At 40.3% G+C, this 15,000-nt stretch overlaps 1 protein-coding gene across 2 annotated transcripts in view; it reads left to right on the top strand.

Moving 5' to 3' along the window:
• The window catches only part of LOC124429888 (nuclear pore complex protein Nup88), a 68,662-nt gene that overhangs the window by 6,292 nt on the left and 47,370 nt on the right, over positions 1-15,000 (top strand). Inside the window, exon 1 of one of the 2 annotated variants that reach the window (XM_046975695.1) lies at positions 13,356-13,469. The exons of the other annotated variant lie outside the window; for it this stretch is intronic. The gene's annotated coding sequence lies outside the window, so the exon portion shown is untranslated. Of the gene's footprint in view, positions 1-13,355; positions 13,470-15,000 lie in introns of those variants that run through there. 2 annotated transcript variants of the gene reach the window in all.

The raw sequence follows: 15,000 nt of genomic DNA, 5'->3' as shown, positions 1-15,000 counted from the left end.
AATAAAACTTTACGTGGTAATAATAAGAGAATATACGTGAGTTAACATTACAAAAGGGTTATTTGTTAAGACGAAAGATCGGCCAAAGGATTATCCACGAAGTAACTTCCTTTATCTGTCTTCTTCGCGAAGAGTCGTATACGAGAATGACCGAAGGAAAAGGGAGAGGGAAGGGGATGCCCGGACGGTATTGCGTTGACGCAATAGGGGTATGCGGTACGATGGTGTACGGTACGGTGCGGTACGAGGGTGAGAGTTCCCATTGTCAAGGGTGCCCGTTAAAATGCGAAACATCCTTCGTCTTGGAAGGAAGCGAGCGTCGAAATCCTACGATCGGGTAGAGAACCACATCGTATTAAGCGCTAACACATGTATATATATATATATATATATATATATATATACATGCACACGTACAAACAAAAACACAGAGACATCCCCTCCCTCTCCTCCTTACCATCGTGTCAGCTACCAAATACCATCAGAACCAACACGATACGCCTCGCACAGTATATTCTCCATTATCGCTGGTTCTATAGCCTATAAGCGAAGAACGAAAGGGCTGGCGAAGCTCTCGCAATGACAATAATTCTACGCTAATAACCCACCCTCACCTATCTACCTCCCTTACCTCACTCCCTCGCCCCCACCTTCTCTTTCTCCCTTCTTCTTCTTCTTCTTCTTCTTCTTCTTCTTCTTATTGCGGGGGATGTGTCTCGGAAGAGAGACTTCTCGAGACTTCTACTCTATCCACCCTTTCTCAACCCGTTCACACCGTCCTATACCATTCACCCTCCCTCCCTCCCCCTCCACCTCTCCCTCCTCTTCGTACGATAGACGACGACGCATCATCCTCCGTTATACACGTTGTATATCCGTTCTCTCGTCCAGTAATGGCGAATCGTGAATCGTCGTTAATCGTTAAAGCCTCTGCTTTTGCTACTGCTGTTATTCTCTTGGACGTATTCGTGAAAACCCTAACCGCCTATGCTTTTAGGTGAGAGCATCTCGTACGATGAAAAATGTACCTCTCGACGAGGCGACGCGAGAAAAACTTCCCTTCCGCTTTTTTTCCTTCTTCCTTTTTTTTCTTCTTCTTCTTCCTTCTCTCTCTCTCTCTCTATCTCTCTCTCCTTCTTTTTTTCTCAATGGAAAGAGAGAAAGAGAGAGATGAATGGAGGGTGTTGGAGAGGGGGAGGGGAAAGAGATGGATAGCAAGAAGGGCGCAAAGGGAAAGATTTAAGAAGGTAAAGGAATCTTCGCTTTATATAATGTAGTAAAGTCCGCGAAAATCTTAGGAATCCCCTGCCCTTCCCCTCCCCAACCCTCCCTCCCTCGCCGCCCGTAGTCTCGATCGTTTTACGTATCCGGTTACCTTATTCCGGATCTAGGAATAGAATGAGAGAAATGAAAGGATGAGTTTTGGGAAGGAATCGTCGTCGTAGCTGCCGTCTCGTAGTAGTCGTCGTCGTAGTCGTCGTTGTCGTCGTCACGGCGGCGTTAAGAAGGGAATGAGGAAGGACGGTTGGTTGGTTGGGTTTCTCTAGACGAACTGAATGGCTTTCGTTCCGCAGGGGGTGGCTTTGTCAGTTCTCGGATGCCTTGGCGAGCTAATGCATTTCCTTTACAGTTTTAATGGGCATTCATAACTAAGTTTAATAATGCCGGTCGGAGAGGCGAACAGTCGCGGTCGCATATCTAATAATTCCACGATTCCCACCTCTTTCTCTCTCTCTCTCTCACTCTCACTCTCTCACTCTCTCTTTCTTTCTCTTTCTCACAGGAAGTTAACATAGAGGAGGACGGATTTTAGTGGCTACCGCTTCGGTCTTACCCCCTCCAACATTTCAAAAAGCGTCCATTCTCTTCTCTCCTCCACTTTCTCTCTCTCTTTCTCTCTTTATCTTTCTATCTTCTTCTGACTCTCTCTCTCTCTCTCTCTCTCTCTCTCTCTCTCTCTCTCTCTTACCACTCTATTTCTTCTCACTTGGTTTCCATGTTCGAATATCTTCCGTCGGACCTCGAGCGAAAGATATCCGAGAGTTTTTAGAAATAACTTTGGCTTTATCCGTACGAGTCCAATTCTTTTCTTTTATATCATCCCCTTAGATCCCTTCTCTCTCTCTCTTTTTCTTACGTGCTTTAAATTAATCAATGTCATAAAACAATTATTCAATAACATTATCCAATATTATTACGAACGACATTAATACCCTCGTTTTATCAAATTTACTATTCGATTTCAACGAAAGTATTTTCTTCGAATTTCTTTTTACACATCTACTCTTCTATTTTATTCTACATAAATTAGATTCGATGAAAAACCATGATATATATGTATATATATATATATTTTTTTTCTTCTTCGTTTACTTATCCCACTCGGTGCTTGGCAAAGAGTAAATATCACGAAATGCGAGATACAACATCTATGGCCGCGTTGGTGCAAAGAGAGAGAGAAAGAGAGAGAGAGAGAGAGAGAGAGAGAGAGAGAGAGAGAGAGAGAGGGATTCATCCTTTCGTGGCATAATTGCGTCTCGGTATACGAGGAAGGTATAAATCCCGTCTCTGTTATACGGTAGAACACGGCATCTTAGCCCGGTCTTCGCCGCGTCTGCGAGACCAACGGCACCGTCTCTAATAAATAACCCGAAGACAATGGACACTGTCCAAAACACGGTAGATCTTACGCCTTTAAACTTAGGTACGAAGTCTCAACCCTTGCCCAACCCCTTTCCAACAAAAGTACCACACCGTTGGTACTCTCTCTCTCTCTCTCTCTGTCTTTCTTTCTCTCTATCTATCTCTGTCTTTCTCTTTCGTTCACCGAAAGAGCGCGAGTCCTCTCATCCCCTTACTCTCTCCTCCTCCTCCTCCTCCTCCTCCTCCTCCTCTATTTCTACCTCTACCTATACATCTACACCTCTCTCTTTTACCACCCTATCCAACTAGGACCGCGACACACAGCTATAACACTAGCCTGCTGCAGCTCACTGGAATTATAATGTTTGTTTCTAACAAATTACCATGATAATGGTTGGCGTAGCACGGTTTTCACCGTGTCTTCGTTGGCACACTTAAATTATACGGTAACGGGAGAGGAGAACGGCGACGAACGATCCCGTGCGAGTGTGACAGCAAAGTAGCTGAATCGCGATGGTATGAGGATAAAGAGGGAAAGAGAAAGAGAGAGAGAGAGAGAGAGAGAGAGAGAAAGAGAGAGGTAGATATAGAGGGTAGTTTTCCACGGTCAAGATTTCTACGAGATATATTTATCTCGTTGTTTAATTTTAATGTTAATTATCGATGTACATGCATATATTATATTATATTATATTATATTATATTATATCATATTACATTTATTTATTTATTTATTTATTTATTTATTTATACGTAATCGTGAATGATTTATTTAAACGAATCGAATAGGAATAAAGTAGTCATGCATTTACGTGGTCGTGTATTATCTGAAAACGCATACACGTACAGTTAATTTCAAGGGAAGAAACAGTTTGAAGAGGGATGACATTGCGGATTCCCATAACACGAATGCCCGCCGTTAAACTATAAAAATGATGTCGACACTTATAGAGTGAGACCGGCGCTCTAACATAATGCCTTTCGTATTTTTCCCTGGGTCGTTCCATTATATGGATACAACTTTTAAAGAGAGAGAGAGAGAGAAAGAGAGAGAGAGAGAGAGAGAGAGAGAGAGAGAGAGAGTGAGTGAGGGGTGAAGGAGGGAGAGGGAGAGAGAAAGAGAGAAAGAGAAAGAGTAGACATTGGTGAAATAGTCAACGACGGGAAGGCCGGCAAGGCAAAGGCGATAAACTTTATTTTTCAAAATCGTCGCGACGTACTCTCAATGCAGGACGTGCATCGTATGTATCTACGTATTCATATGTATGTATATATACTATATACATATATATATATATGTGTGTGTGTGTGTGTATATATATATATACAAAATGTAGGTGTACGCCCGGCCAGGACGACAGCAGGCACACGCGCTTTCCACGGTCTGCCGACCGTGATAACGCTCGTGGCTCGTAGAAACGACAAGGAGAAACTACGAGGGAGATTTCGAAACAAATTGTCGGAGTACCATTTTTTACGTCCACTTTTCTCCTCGTATTTTTTCATCGTCAAACGTAAAAAAGGCCAACATTTTTTTAATGGTCCTCCTGGGCGATACGCGATAAACATGACGTTAACAATCATGGACATGCTTATTTGTTTTAACGATGTTTAAACTAATTCAAACATCTTGTGGGTTGGATAAAATTAATTTTTTCTTTTCTTTCTTTCTTTTCTTCTCTTTTTTTTTTTCTTTTTTTCTTTTTTTTTTTTTTGAATATGGTCGAGAAAACAATTATATTTCATTTTTTTTAAATTCGATCTTAACGAAGCTATGAATCTCAAAACAAAGAATCTCTCTTTTATCTCTCTCTTTCTCTCTCTCTTTCTCTCTCTCTCTCTCTCTCTCTCTCTCTCTCTCTCTCTCTCTCTCTCTCCCTTTCTGTCTCTCTGTCTCTCTTTTTCGTATTTAAAAAGCGCAAACGCCTATACGTTTTTTTTACATTCGAACATAAAAACTTGCCATAGAGTGTCGACCATAAGCGACAAAGTTGCTTTGGATAACTTCGAGGGTAATATCGAGTATGGGCTTTGTCGGGAAGCTCAAATATAACAAAGAGTGCGCATAATTTTTTTTTTTCGTTTCTTCTTCTTCTTTTTTTTTTAAAAAAAATCATCATCGTTACAAACTTTCCTTCTCTCTCTCTCTCTCTCTCTCTCTCTCTCTCTCTCTCTTTTTTTTCTTTTACTTTCCACTTACGTAAATACATATCCTACATGAGAAAAATATTTAATTGCATTATAATAAATAATTTATTTGCGCTTCGTTATGAGTTAAAATAAAATGAAACATATCTCGAAGGATATCGATTCTCCGGTGGTAGTCGATAAAGGGGAGTAAGTAGGGGGTTAGGAGGAGGGAGAGGGAGAGGAGGGGAAACAGTAATGACGTAAATAAAAAGTTTAAACGAACTAAGGTTACCAGGAGGAACCGTCTATTTTCTTTATCCGTTATATCGCCGCGAGCCCATGGGCTCGAAGGAAAACGAAGCAAAAGGAAAAGAAAGAAAAAGATAGAAGAGGAGGAAGAGGAGGAGAAGGAGGAGGAGGAGAAGGAGGTGATGGAAGAAAATGAAGAAGAAGAAGAAGAAGAAGAAGAAAAAGGATAAGATATTCGATGGTGGGTGATGGCGAGGATGAAGGAAAGAGAAAGGAGAAAGAAGAAGCTTTCGGAAGAAGTATAAGAAATTGAAGTGGATGAGAAATATAGGGGAGGGGGAAAAATAAAATAAAGAAAAAAAAATGGAGGAAGAAGAAGAAGAAGGGGGATGGGGGGAGGGGGCGGATGGAATAAGACAGGGAAACGGACGAATATGCGCACCCTGGAAACGTCTGTTCTGGCCCTCGGCAGTAAATCCAGAAACGGTGTTACGGCGCCTGGGAGATAATGCGCAATCATTTCGGAATGGAAATTAAAATCAGATGATGAATCCTAACGATGCCGTTTATTATTTTAATTTTCCGCGAAGGCCGCGGCTACGTGGCACACGGATAAACTAACACCAACATCTACTACAACCAACTCTCCTAATACCACTAACTACCAACACCCATACCGGGATTTCTACAGGGTGGTACACTCCTTCCCTCTTTCTCGTTCCTAGCCGCTGCTAACTCGAGTTCGAGACAGTAAATTACCTTCCTATTAGCCGTATAATTACAAGATGGCCTCGGTAATTTCCGTTTATTCCAACTTTATCGTTAACCGAACGCGATAACATTTTCCATAATGATCCGAATGATCAGAACTGATGATAATTTATTTGATATAAGTATTCATTGGAAACAATCGTTTTTTTCTTCTTCTTCTTTTTTTTTTCCTTTTTTTCTTTTTCTTTCTTTATTCATTTTTCTATTTTTATATCGATACGTACAATTTTTCCTTTACTTTTTCTTTCTTGTTTTTATTTTTTTCTTTTGTTTTTTCTTTCTTTTTTTTCTTTTTTTTTTTTTTTTTTTGTCTGAAGACTCTAAAGACGACGTTAAAGGACTTAACATAAGTGACGTACCACGCGTGTATTTATTTATTGTTTCCAGTTAAGAAAAGAAAAAAAGAAAAAAGTAATGCACGCGTATCCATTTAAGCCGCCAATAAGAAGATTTAACGCATTCGAGTAACGCAAAAATGTTTAACTTTATAACGTTCGTTACGTCCCATTAAAAACAGTCAATAAATCGAGACTTACATTTAACGTACGAATAAATCGTCTAAATTCTCTCGTTGGCTTCGTTCTTACCGACACTTAATGCTCTAACGAATTTACATCCGCAATGACGTATAAAAGCATTTTCCCCTTTTTCCTACTTTTCCTTTATCTCACTTATATCCCCAACCCCCACCCCCACCTGCCCCCCTCCTACCATACGTCCCCTTCCATACTACTACTTCTCTTTCCCTTTCGTCTCTCTAAGATCTCTCCCCTTTTGTTCCTATATACATGGATTATTATAACGTAACTATAACTTTTTATGTCGACTCGTAACGTCTATACAACTTGGCTTCACATCTGCTAAGGCATCACCATCGGTTCCAAGATGTTGTTCTCTACATTTGAACATTTTCAGTATTACTGTTGGAACAAAATCTTTCTCTCTCTCTCTCTCTCTCTCGCTTTCTGTATTCTTTATACGATCGCATCGCGTATTTGCCCCTTCGCAAAAGCTAACCGCGGAATCGTTCGTTTCTTACCATTTTAGAATATAACCGCGCATTGTATAACAGTTAAACGATCCAAAACGGTCTCAATGGCCTCTTTATAAGACTCCGTACAATTTTTTCTTTTACTTATTTATTTCCCTTTTTTCCCCTTTTTTTCTGTTTTCTTTTTTTGTTTCTTTTTCTTTCTTTTTTCTTTTTATTTTTCTTGTTTTTCTTTCTTTTCTCTTCTTCTTCTTTTTGTAAACATTACACTTACGTACTAAGCAAATGCATTCGCAGATTTCAAATAGCTTATAATCGTAAATAAGTTTATAGGAGGGGAATTGTGTTCAACAAATAGCGCGCTGCTTTGCAATGCCTATGAAAGTGCACACCTTTGTCGTAGAAACTCAGGCAGTTAATTCAGTAGTTCTGTTTGATTAAACCTTCACATTCCTCACTCTACCATCTTGGTAATCTCCCTCCCTCCCTCCCTGCCTCCTCCCAAACCTTGGACCACCTCCTATCCCACGATCCTCCCCCTTTCCTTCAATGTGCCTTCTACAAAATGTATAAGATAAATTCATCTCTGTTGCTTTGTGTCGACTTGAAGTACGAAGAGAAAGAACGAGAGGAAAAGACAGAGAGAGAGATAGAACATCTGACACGTTATTTCATCAGGATACGCGTCTGGGTCGCATCTTAAAGCACAAAGGTTTAATTATTTGAAAGAAAATGAAACTTTAAATATGAGAGATTAATAAAATAATATAATATCGGGGTAAACATTAGTTATGTGTCAATAGACTTTGTCGAGTTGACAATTCGCTCGGCGTATTTCACAAACTTCTATCACATACTTTCAAGATTACTTTTTTGTCCGTTGTAAAGAGTACGGAGGTAGATAATTAAAACCACGAGTGGGTAAATAACGGACTGGCAGACTACGAGCCACCGAGAAACGTAATAAGTAGGCGAGTCTGTAGCCTTAAAAAGGTAGATCCTTAAAAAACGTCGGGAACCCTCAGGATCCGCGCTATTTTTCGCGTTAATTTGAATTTCGTAATTAACCGGCTACGTATGAATTCCCTTGGGAATACATAAAGGTCCCTTCCTTTAATTTCCGTGAGGATTCGTTATAATACGGCCTGCTGCCACATCCCCCTTTTGCACGAAGGAACGTAGATTTTTCTGACCTCGAAGGGAGAGGGTACTTTGGGATATGCTCTAAGAACACATATATACACACACACACACACATACGCGTACAGGCACACGTACAACATACATACAAACAAACAAACAAAGAAAAAAATGGGAGAACCGAAGAATCTAACGTTTAGATTGTTATTTTTGCGTGTGCCTGTATATATGTGTGTATGTGTATGTGTTTAAATGTTTATAACATCCATTCATTTAAAATACACTCAAATTAAATATTATGATAATATTTATGATAAATAATAATCCCTTTCTATTTTGTCTCTTTCGCACGAAGTTTAGAGGGTGTACGTGAAGAAGGGTTCGAGGAAACGGTATCCTTAAAAAAAAAAAAAGAAAAAAAGGAAAAAGAAAAAGATAGAATTAAAAAAAAAAAAAAAACAAAAGAAAAAAAAGAGAAAAATATCGAAATCTTTCTCGGCAATAGTGAAGTTTCGCCGTGATTGGGGACTTCATCGTCATCGACGATAAGGGATGAGGTGGGATAAAAAGGGAGAAGACCCGTTGTAATTACCGAGTATTTTTCTCGCAGACTCGGTTCCCTTCCTTTCACCAACCAGCACCTCTCCCTCCTCGAACGACTGCTGATTGATATTTTGTATTCAGTAGGTATCTACTACGATCGTCGTCTCCTCTTTCGTAGTAAGCTTCGGTAAAATACGGTAACCTTATCCATCGCTCTTAAGACCTACCTATCTACCAATCTCATCGTCGTCCTAGGTATTAGAGGTAGAAGTATCTTTGCGAAAGCTCGACTTTTATCCCCGTTTTCTCTCTCACACTCTCTCTCTCTCTCTCTCTTTTCTCTCTTTTCTCTCTTTCTCGTTGGAATGGGGGAATGGTCGATCGACTCGCGACAAAGATGGACGTACCGTACGCGGTTATAAAAGCGTAGTCGCAAAGTAGCACGAGTGTCTCGAAAGTCTCGAGTTGAGTCGAGAGAGAGAGAGAGAGAGAGAGAGAGAGAGAGAGAGAGAGAGAGAGAGAAAGAGGGAGAGGGAGAGAAAGAAAGAAAGAGGACCCTTATATAAACTCACGCCCCATTTCGCTGAAGGTTCATCTTTAATTTCTTCGCATTTCTTTTTCCTGCTCCCACTTTTCCCTGCCACTCGACGCTCTTTTAAATTCCACCCCGGGCCGGCCTTCCTCTTACGACAACCAAGTCACCTCCTCCCCCCCAGCCCCCACCCCTATCCCATCCCATCCCATCTCTCGCGTTCACTGTTCACTCATTTCTCCGGTTGTCTTAGGGCGATTAACCAGACTCCTCGTACACCCTCTATCTCTCTCTCTCTCTCTCTCTCTTTCTTTTTTTTCTTTTCTTTTTTTTTTCTTTCTCTACAACGAGAGCTACGCTCAAAACCCTCCACTTCCGACACCTTCTGACTTGGTAGGACCTTGTCATCTCTCTCTCTTTCTCTATCTCTCTCTCTCTCTCTCTCTCTCTCTCTCTCTCTCTCTCTCTCTCTCTGTCTCTCTCGCTCGTTCCTTCTTTCATATTCTTTTTCTTGTTCTTCTTCTTTTTACCCTCCAACCGCCCCCTCCCCTTCCCTACCTATCTTACCTTCTCTCATCTTCTCATCGGCCTCTTTCCACCTTAGTCACATTCTTAATATCGTCTTTTTAAGATTTTTTTAAAGCGCCATTAGGGAAACTATATTGCCACTCTCGTCGACGACACTGCCACTGATCCTAGTGGTGGTAGTGGCAGTGCTAGTGGTGGTGGTAGTGATACTGCTATTGGTACTACTACTACTACTGCTACTACTGTTACTGTTACTAGTAATATTAGTAGTAGTAGTAGTAGTAGTAGTAGTAGTAGTGATAGCGATAGCAAAAGGTGCTGGTACCTCTACCCAAGAGGATCCTCCTGTAAGATGAGAGACACGATTGCACTTTCTGAACATACGCTCTCTCTCTCTCTCTCTCTCTCTCTTTCTCTCTTTCTCTTTCTCTCTCTGTCTCTCTGTCTCACTCTCTCAGCTTTTCCACTCAAATTACTCAAATAAATTTTCTTTATTTTTAGAAGACTAAAACCCTCCCACTACTCTCCCCCTCCCCTCCCATCATGTTTTCTGTAACACTCCGGGCCAACATGCTACTCTTCTACTATCGTAAAACTACGATGGAACTTACCCTCGTAGCTTTTAATGACAACGATTTCGCGCTTGGTTTATTGCACTCCAAAGAGGATAGATCCTCGTTATGGAAAGCTTTATTATACATTCGAGTTATGATTCTTAATTACCTTATTCGAACACGATGGGAACCTTGAAAGATATATAAGTATTTATTTTTTTCTTTTTCTTTTTTTTTTTTTATTTTCTCTTCTTTTTTATCTTCATTTTTTTTTTTTTTTTTTTTATCGAGACGCCAATAATTCTAATTATCATTATCGTCCATGATGATATTATCCATGAGATGAAGAATGCGATGATAAGCGAACATTACGATTGTAAATTGATCGATACTGATTAACGTTAATTATCATATCGATAAATTATGATAAATATTCATTGAAAATAAGTCATAGATCGTAGAATTATTTCGAAAGAAATGTTAAATCACTTTGGAATTTTCATTGGATGTCCGTCACTCCGACTTGATTGAAAGAAGCGCAATGCACACCAAAAGGGCACAGTAAAGGGATTTCAGAATGTATTTCATTCTAACGTTACTACTCCCCAAGTGTATCGTTTGCATTACGTTCTTTCTATCGTCGTTTTTCTTTTTTCTTTTTCTTTTTCTTTTTTTTCTTTTGTCATCGATAACATTCGTAAATTAATTTTATAATTTGGTTAAGCTTTGATAACTAACGATAAGATTGAAACATGATACTCGAGGGTGGGGGGGTGACGGCAAGGACAGAGGCAAGGGAGTAGTAAGGGTGAACAAGTAAAAAGGTATTTTTCATAAGCCATCGGGAAATGATAAGAGAAAGTATGTGAATAATACATAGACCGTAAATATTTAATGCTCTAAGATAATGTCTTCATTCTTATGCCATCCTCCTGTCTAGAAGCGCAAAAGATCATATTATAAATGCAACATTTTAGGGAATAATATTATAATGCGAGGAAAAGTTCGCTACGGGTCTACGTTCCTGTTGGTGTTGCAAAAGCAACACCAACAGGAAGAAAGACGAAGGAAATTGATAGGAGTCTTAATGCCGCTAAGGCGACCTTTCGCAATTAGACTTTTTAATTTTTATTAGTGACGCCACGTCCGCCTAAGCGTATGCATAATGCCATGAATATTTTCGTCGTAACTCTGCCAACTTGTCTCCCAAGGAATTAACCCTTAAATTAGCAGTTAGCCTCGGCCTCAGACGCAAAGTCCCTGCGTCTCACTAAATTAGAAACACCGGTATACCCCGAATCTCCGGACGGTTTCACCTACACCACCTGGTATAGTGTGGTTTTTTCTTTTTTTTTCTTTTTTTTCTCTTTTTTTTTCTTTTTCTTTTTTTGTTTCTTCTCTCTTTTTCTTCTCTTTCTCTAACCTTATTACCTTCGCACGATTTACGAGGAAAAGAAAAAGAAAAAGAAAAGAAAGAAAGAATGAAGAAAGGCAGGACTGAAACGGGGGAAACGGGGGAGGAAAGAAAGTCCAAACTTATTATGTATTTCCTCGTAGTTCCTTTACAAATTTCCTTTATCGATCCCCGTCCCCTCTTTTGCCATTCCAAAAAAAAAAAAAAAAAAAAAAAAAAAAAGATAAAGAAAAGAAAAAAAGAAAAAAAAATCCTGATACTTTACGATCTCGATAACGACTCGAATCGAATTATTTCAAATATATTAAATCCACGTTGAAATTGATAATCGTTCCGTCTAAAAACCCTTACGGTAAAATAAAGAGAGTCGTTGGAAAGAGATTTCAATGCCCGTGAGTTAGGAATCGAAAGCAGAATAAGTTGCGCATTGGAAACACCTAAAGGGACTTTAGTATGTATTATACCAGAGAGAAATTTATAAGTATATATTTTGTTGGTTACTCGATATAAAGAACAAAAAAATAACAATGCATACATGCATATATGTATATATGCATGCATGCATACATACGTATATACATATATATATATATATATATATATATATCCGTATACCATACATTTAGAGACCGATCGATAGGATTAAAATTAGGAAGGATGGTCTTATCACGTTGTTCCTCAAAAGAATTAAACGAACTAAACACATGGACGAGGAAGTTAAAGCTCCTCGGGTGCAGAAATACGATGCGCGTAGTACTTGCCTGCAACTCGACCAGTGGAACTTATTAGACTTCGTGCTTTTCACCGGAAGCTTCCGTGGGTACGGAAAGGTCTCCGGGCTTATTTAAGCTGGCTTTCTAAGTACGCATACTAAATATGATAATATTGCAACGACAAAAAACGTCAGCGGTATTTAGCCTCCTAATTAGGAGATCGTGACTCGTTTGCGAACGTTTCATTTCGTTGCTTTTCACATTCCTCTAACGCGTCTCCGCTTTCTAGTACTACTATTTCTTCTCTCGTCCTCCTCCTCCTTCTTCTTCTTCTTCTTCTTCTTCTTCTTCTTCTTCTTCTTCTTCTTTTACTTCTTCTTCTTCCTCCTCTGCTTCTTCTTCTTCTATTTCTTCTGACAATGGCCGCGATGAAAAACGAGCTACGTGATCCTAGAAATATCAAGAATTTGGATTTCCTACAAGTATCCACGACGTCGTTGAAATTTCAACTAAATCTTTTACCAACGTCGTTATTATTATTTTTTCTTTTTCTTTCTTTGTTCATTGTTCTTTCTTATACCTTTAATTAGAACGTGTAAAATCTTCCTAATATTTCTATCCCTCTTTCCTCCCTCCCCCTACGCGCGCGCACACACACACACACACATACACACCCTCATCCCTTATCATTTTTTTCTTGTCTATATATTCTCGCACTTAGGACCTTTTGGAATTTCCTATTATAAATACCTACGATAATTAATAAATTCTTCAATGAGACAATGAAAATTCTGCGTTTCTCGAAAATCGTCGAATAAGGAAAATCTCGTAATTAAAGGAAAAGAAATAGAAATTTATTTTCTTAAAGAATATCAGCATAGATAATAAGAGGTACTCGATGACCGATCGATGCTTTCGAGTGGTGGAAATGAATGATATTAAAGTGTGATGAGTGTATGGGTTTGTAGGAGGGGAGGTAGAAGAGTGTGGGAAGATCTCGAAAGATTCGAGCGGCTTCTAGTCAGTCGGTAGGAGAAAATAGCGAAGGCTCTTCTCTCGCAGGGCGAAACCGGACCGGCGCGATGGACTTTGTGGGTGGTACCAATTTGAATCCAGGAATGCCTCGGTAGGTTCGCATGCCCAACCCCCTATCGCAGCTCTCTGCTGACGCAACCCCGTGGAGAGGTGTGCGAAACTAACATCGAACCCCCACCGTGTTCTCTACGAGTCCGCCGACTCCAGCAATCCAGGAGCGTCCTCGGTAAGCACGGCGCAGCCACCCCTTCTTTTCCCACCCCCTTTCGACCCCGGCGGCTCTCTGCCGTACCCGGAGACGGGACTGTCGTTTCGAGATTCTCTAGTCCGTCGTTTTGTATAATTCTCAGTGAAAGAATCCACTTGCTCGATTTAGATGAATCCAAATACTTAACAACCTGCATGAAAGATAGAGAAGAAAAAAGAGAGAAAAAAGGAGAGAGAGAGAGAGAGAGAAAGAGAGAAGGGTGATGTAATTTACAATAGAAACAAATTCTATTCAATTCCATAAAATATATTAACTTAGTCATTACTATGAAAAACATTAAGAGACTATTTCGACGGAATAATGATTATCGTCTAAAAATGTAAATAATTAATCGACAGACAAAAAATAATCAATCGTTCGAATGATACCAAGGATTATAAGATTAATCTTGAGTAGTTTAATCTAATGTATATCTTCGGTGATATCTTTCGGTATAAGATGATAATCTAAACGTACATATGTAATTTATGTATGTCTCTGTTTGGCGAAGGCGTGCCGGCACTATGATATATCTACATTTACGTTACACCCTATATATCCGTGCTATGCCAAATGTTCGTAAGAGTGGTAGAAGCGGTAACGATAGAACGCGCAAACGTAGAAGGGAACCTTTACGGTGGTCTAGGAGAATAAGAAGACGATAGGAGAGGAAAGGAGAGGAGAGGAGAGTAAAAGAGAGGAGAGGAAGGGTAAAGAAGAAGAGGACATCGACGAAACCACCTCCGTTGGCCGCTTCATGCCGCCCCTTCGTGCGGCACCGACATCTCTTCTTACCATCTTTCTCTTCGTCGCGATAAGCCAGCTATAGGTAGGCGAAGCGCGAAGAGTAGGAATACTAAAGGGGTGGGATGGGATGGGGTAGGGAGGGGAGGGATGGGAGGACAAGCGCTGGTAGAGAAAAGCCGGCCCAGCCGGCAACAGCCGTAATGATTTTGTTTTAAGGGCGTGTTTAATTATGAATCCGCATCCTGGTGAGGCTCCACCCCGCTTTACACGGCGCCACCAACCCCTCCGTTGGTAACCCTGGAGGACGGTGGGAGGAGGTGGGAGTAGGGGGCCAAAGGAGGATGAGGAGGATGGCGAATAGAGAGAGAGAGAGAGAGAGAGAGAGGTTCGTGCCGACTAGGTGGCCCTCTTTTGGTCTTAATTGCGCCGTATATTATCCATGCGCGGTATTTCTAATTACTTATTTTTGCTCGGCCGACCGCTCACGCTCGGATACCTCTAATATCCTTGGCAGACCGGCCGCACGTATTTAATTGGTACGTAACGAGCCGACGACGTGTCGTATTCACCCTAATAACGCGTAAGCAAGCTCTTACCCCCCCCCCCCCTACCTTATTATTATTATCGTCTTTGAGCGATACAAGATACGAAAGGGAGAAGTACAATCGAGCGTGATAATCGATTGATCCAGTATTTCTTTACAATCAAAAGCAAAATTATTCGAGATTGAATGTATATGTCTGTCTATGTTTCTTTTATCGAT

This window comes from Vespa crabro, chromosome 16 (assembly GCF_910589235.1).
Source record: "Vespa crabro chromosome 16, iyVesCrab1.2, whole genome shotgun sequence".
Taxonomy (NCBI): Eukaryota; Metazoa; Arthropoda; class Insecta; order Hymenoptera; family Vespidae; genus Vespa; species Vespa crabro.
The sequence above is the reverse complement of the archived record's forward strand: the minus strand, read 5'-3'. Positions and strand labels throughout refer to the sequence as shown.